We start from the raw sequence: 5920 nt of genomic DNA on the forward strand, positions 1-5920 counted from the left end.
TGAGAATAGTAAATTAATAAGTTCAGTGTCCAGCACTTATCTTAATTAAATATAGATTGGAGTGAGAATAGTAAATTAATTAAGTTCAGTGTCCAGCACTTATTTTAATTTAATATAGACTGGAGTGGGAATAGTAAATTAATTTAGTTCAGTGTCCAGCACCTACCCTAATTTAATATAGGTTGGAGTGAGAATAGTAAATTAATTAAGTTCAGTGTCCAGCACTTATCTTAATTAAATATAGAGTGGAGTGGGAATAGTAAATTAATTTAGTTCATTGTCCAGCACCTACTGTAATTTAATATAGTTTGGAGTGAGAATAGTAAATTAATTAAGTTCAGTGTCCAGCACTTATCTTAATTAAATATAGATTGGAGTGGGAATAGTAAATTAATAAAGTTCAGTGTCCAGCACTTATTTTAATTTAATATAGACTGGAGTGGGAATAGTAAATTAATTTAGTTCAGTGTCCAGCACCTACCCTAATTTAATATAGGTTGGAGTGAGAATAGTAAATTAATTAAGTTCAGTGTCCAGCACTTATCTTAATTAAATATAGAGTGGAGTGGGAATAGTAAATTAATTTAGTTCATTGTCCAGCACCTACTGTAATTTAATATAGTTTGGAGTGAGAATAGTAAATTAATTAAGTTCAGTGTCCAGCACTTATCTTAATTAAATATAGATTGGAGTGGGAATAGTAAATGAATTCAGTTCAGTGTCCAGCACATACTCTAATTAAATATAGGTTGGAGTGAGAATAGTAAATTAATTAAGTTCAGTGTCCAGCACTTATTTTAATTTAATATAGACTGGAGTGGGAATAGTAAATTAATTTAGTTCAGTGTCCAGCACCTACCCTAATTAAATATAGGTTGGAGTGAGAATAGTAAATTAATTAAGTTCAGTGTCCAGCACTTATCTTAATTAAATATAGAGTGGAGTGGGAATAGTAAATTAATTTAGTTCAGTGTCCAGCACCTACCCTAATTAAATATAGGTTGGAGTGAGAATAGTAAATTAATTAAGTTCTGTATGTAGTGGGAGTAGTATGTTAATTAAGTTTGGTAAATAGCAAATATTAGAATTAATTATAGAGTTGAATAAGAATAGTTAAATTTATTGGATTTAATTGACAAAAAATCTGTAGATTTTAGTTTGGGTTGGATAAAACATAGAAGTTATATCAGAATGCAAATTCCAAATTATTTTTAAATTAAATAGTAGATAGGAAAATAATATTTATTTTATAGTTGTTGGAATGTATATTCATTCGAGAGAAAATTTTGTTTATTATTACGCATATTTTAATAATTACATCATTGCAATAAACATGTCTGATATATACCATACGAACTGTCTAAAGCTATCGACCTATTACCTAGATTGAACTCTGGGTCCTGCCGATTTCGTCATACTACCCCCCGTTTTGACGTGTAAATATTTCTTATTGTTGAAACTCGCCTTGAAAATCCCATGTTTGTCCGAAATGCATTGGCTGCGGATCTGGTCTCACTAAATCTTGGAATAAAGGAATTCAAGGAAATACTCAACTACTGTGTGGATTCGAAACACAAAAGTTTATTTTGACATTAATTTACATTTCTTCCAATATGTTGCCTCTCATACTTGTGGATAATTGTTGTCTTGGTGGTCATTTGAGCAGCTGACCATTTGAGGTGGGCAATATTATCGTTACTGATAAAGTGAGAAGTCCAGGCTGAGCATTCACCTAAAACCGTGCTGTTTAATTTTCAAACTTCCTATGTTTGTTTGGTTCTTTTATTTTGTAACCGCTCTCTGTTGTTTTGGGTTATTTTGGTCCAATCCAGGTCGCGGTTCGGAGCTGTTTCGCGTTTGAGAAGGTAAGAGTTATTTGCTTTATTATTAAATAGTTTTAAGTGTTTTGTGGAAGTAGTTATGTTGTAATAAGTGTGTATTGATTGATGTTTTAGAAGTTAGGGTGTTAGTAATAGTTTGTATACGGTTTTATAATTAACGTTGTGTTCCGTGTTTGTGGCTTTGTTAGTGTTTTGGTATTTCGGTGTGTTAAAGTTTTATAGTGTTTGAATAACGTTTGTAGTGAGGTTTGTACATGCGTTTTATGTGTTTGTAGGTGGGTGGGAATGTTTGTTTCTGTTTTGTAGGTTTTACGGAGAAGATATTTTCGTCGGTTTCAAACACCTTATTTTTTAAAGGAAGTGTGTATTAGTTGTGTTTACTAATGTTTATTTAACACTTCCTTTATTGTTCGGGTTTCCAGGAGCGGTTATTTACCTTTTTTATATTTTTCGGGATTTTTATGGTTAATGGATAGTCATTTTTTGGATAACTATGGATTTTGAACTCCCTGGATTTATTTGGAAGGAATGTTATTATCCCATTGGAGATACTACACAGGTAAGTTCATTTAAATATTTTTATTGTTGGTGGCGAAACCTTATATATTTAATATTGTTGTTGTGTACTTGGTTTGTTTAATTATGTTGTCTAAATATATGTCCATATAATTCATGTATATATTTTAGACCACATAATTAAATATGTGATATAATAAAGTGGATTATTTATGTTGTGATAGTTGTTTTAGTAGAATTGTGGGTTAATATTTAGAAAAGGGTTTAGAAGAGAGTTTGAGCTATTATATTTAAGTACTCAAGTCCTCTTGTGGATGGGTATAGCTGTACCTGTTGTTGTAGGTAATTATACATTTGAGTAGTTTGTCTAGACTGTTTTGGTTTTAATTGTAGGACAGATTGTTGCATTCTTAATTCTTGGAAACTTTGTTCCTTTTGTATGGCAATTAGTAGTTTTGTAGTGTTGGAGTTGTTCTCCCACTAGAAGTTAGGAATGCATTATGCCAGCCCTCGACGGCGTTGTTAGTTTTGGCTTGTTGGTTGAGTGTACTTACATATACATTCCACCAAGGTATTTGGAACTTGGGCTGACGTCTATGGCCTGATCTGTGCAGTCTCCCCACCCAGGTATCCTCAAAATAATCTAACAGGGGAGATAACTTTACTTCATTTTGTTTGTAGAATGGACTTTCTAATAAAAGATTGTAATGTTCTGCAACATCTGTGGTTGGTACATAAGCTAGGGCTGTTAGAAGTTTTATTTGATGTGCAAAACTTATGTTAGTGGCGTATTCTACACTTAGTGAAGATTTTTGTAAATGTCTCCATATACATTGGTTAAGATGGAAGTAACATCCTTGGATAGCTGTATGGGGGTACAGTTTTAGAATGGAATTTATCATGGCTTGCTCAAAGTCTATGATAATTGTTTGAGGGTAAAAATCATTAGGTTCTTGTTTTACTTTTCCTAGCATTTCATTATATGTTGTGTTTTGTTTGTTAGGTAATAGTGCATAAATTAAAGGTATGGAAGTGTTGTGATATTGACCGTGTATTGTGTAAAGCTGATAGAATGGTTTTGGGCATATTGTAAAGGTGCCATCCATCATCCATGTTTGGCATTGTTGCAGTTTAGTTATATTGTTTGCAGTAGCAAACATTATGATTCTTTTTTCTGGGCTTTTGTTATCAAAAAAAATAAAAGGTTCATTATTGTGGGTGATACTTAATTCTGGTGGAATGATGATCTCTTGAAAAGTTTTAGGGGATGGTATAGTTGTCGTGGTTGCTTTTTTGGTCCTAGCAATAGTTCTTTTTATAGAAGCAATTGATGGTAATTGGCCTCTTGCTTCTTTGGGCACTCTAGGTAATAGTTCTTTTAGGATTACACTTGTAGCAGTTTGTGAACCTGTGCTTAATTCTTTGATATTTTCAAGAGTTGATCTGACTTCTATTTCAGAGAGATTGGGTGGATGGTTATGCTCTCTTGTATATAGTACAGTTGTTTCTCTTGTTGTTGCTCGGCCGTAGCATTTGTTAGAATAATATTTAGTACACTTCCAGTTCACTTTTCGGTCCGTCTGCTTTTCTTGGGTGTATGTGTAACCCATGTAACACAATAGGAATTTTCCTTTCTGCGAAGTTATAAATTGGGCTTCTTCTGTCATCGTGATGTGTTACAATTCTGGAAAAAATGTATATGAAAATATATGCTATAGTACTTTATATCTTTATATGAAATTAGCAAAAAAGCATTTTTTTTATATATACTTACCAAGTCTTTTTTGTTGTATTTGAATGAAGATGTTGTTTGTCGCAAAAATGTTGTTTAGTTGATTTAGTCTCTGAAAGTTAAAGAACATTTATTGTTGTGGTTGGTTTAGTTTTTTAAGTGGGGTGGTATTGCTGTTTGGTATAGACTATATTTTTATTGAAGAAACTTATTTTATTGTTTTACAAATTACCAATTCAAAAAACATTCTCCCACCTTCATCTGTCCCGGAAGTACCACACATTTATCATCAAGACCAATTATTCAGGAGAATGAACAACCTTTCCACCCAGTTCTCTACCCCCCCTCCCCCACCACATGTCAATGTACCCCCGTCTCCTACCCCTCTTACTATGTGCCCCTCCTGCCTAATAAATAAGATGCAGTAGCCTAACCTCTCACTAAGCAAACAGAGCCTACCCTCATGCCCAGTGGTATAGACTATAGGTGTTAATTTATACAGGTTTTTTACAATTTAAAAAAGAGAACATGGATTTGTTTAGGGGTTTAGGATGTTTTGGGGTTTGAGTAGGATTTAATTAATATTTTATAAAGTATTTTGATAGTATACTTACTTTTTAGTGAGTCTTTTCTGGCAATCTTCAATATTTTCTTTAGCTGTTTGGAGTAATATCTGTAGTGGAAACATAAAGAGATGGAATATATAAGTTAGTTATTTATTTGAGTAAAGATAAATTAGTGTTTTAGTTTAATTTGGCAGTTTAGTTAGAAAAGAATATTTACTTACGTTTTTAGAATAGTAATAGGATGTAGGTTTCTTCTGTTTAGTAGAGCTTCTTCTTCGTTCAATGCTTTGGTTTAAGGCACCGTGGAACACTTGTTTTAATTGGTTTATATAGTGGTTTCAAATTGTTTCTTGAATGTTATTGGTTGTTTTCTGTATGTGGCCTTTCTATTGGATGGTTTGAATTTTTTTTAGTTAATTGGTTTCCTTTTATGGAAAATGCTAAGTAAGAGTATATTTAGTTTTAAAGGAGGAGAGTTTTAAATTTTTATATATAAAAAGATTGTTTATAATGTGTACTAATTTTATTTAAATGTGTTCGAAATGCCAATGTGATAATTATTTTAGTTTTTTTTTATTATGTTGTTAAATATAGAGATCGCTATAAATGTTATGTTTATGTTTAAGTAGAATCTCATTTGAAAATGTATGTTTTGGTAAAATATTGTCTTTATGTTGTTGAAAGTATTGGTTTTATTAGTATTAGAATTGTCGATATATTTAAAAAAACGATATTATTGATGTCTATATTTTGGTTATCGATATTTGTGACATGTGTCATATTTATTAACTTATGTCGATATTTAGTATTTCGATATTAATGTGTGCGATATTTGTGTGATCGATATAATTGTATTACGATATTGTAGTGTCGATATTAGTGTAGTTTTTTAAATAAGTATACAATGTCGATATTTTTGATGTCGATATATTTGTTGCGATATTTGTGTAGTTCGATAATGTGTCTGTCGATAATATGTCAGAGATCCGTGAGTCGCAATTAAGGAACGCCGTCCCATTCATTCCTATGGGCCTCCAGGCCCATAGGAATGAATTGGAGATTGCATGAGCAATTAGCGAGTACCAGTTGGTACTCGCAAATTGCTCATGCAATTTCAAGGGTGCAAGGGTGTCAAAATGACACCCTATTGCACCCCTGAAATTCATCTGTGCACATATGTTGCACACACACATGCCCTAAGGGCATGTGTGTGCGCAACATGAAACTTTGAAAAATGCACAAAAGTGCATTTCTCAAAGTTTTTG

At 32.2% G+C, this 5920-nt stretch overlaps 1 long non-coding RNA gene across 1 annotated transcript; it reads right to left on the bottom strand.

Annotated features, from left to right (window-relative positions):
- Positions 1-3428: 3428 nt before the first annotated feature.
- Positions 3429-4764, bottom strand: LOC146821989 (uncharacterized). Its single transcript, XR_014962798.1, has 3 exons — positions 4704-4764; positions 4132-4201; positions 3429-4041 (listed from the first exon to the last, which is right to left on the bottom strand). It is a non-coding gene; the product is annotated as an uncharacterized LOC146821989 (long non-coding RNA).
- Between the last annotated feature and the right edge of the window lie 1156 nt (positions 4765-5920).

The sequence above is a fragment of the Triturus cristatus genome, chromosome 6 (assembly GCF_964204655.1).
Source record: "Triturus cristatus chromosome 6, aTriCri1.1, whole genome shotgun sequence".
Taxonomy (NCBI): domain Eukaryota; kingdom Metazoa; phylum Chordata; class Amphibia; order Caudata; family Salamandridae; genus Triturus; species Triturus cristatus.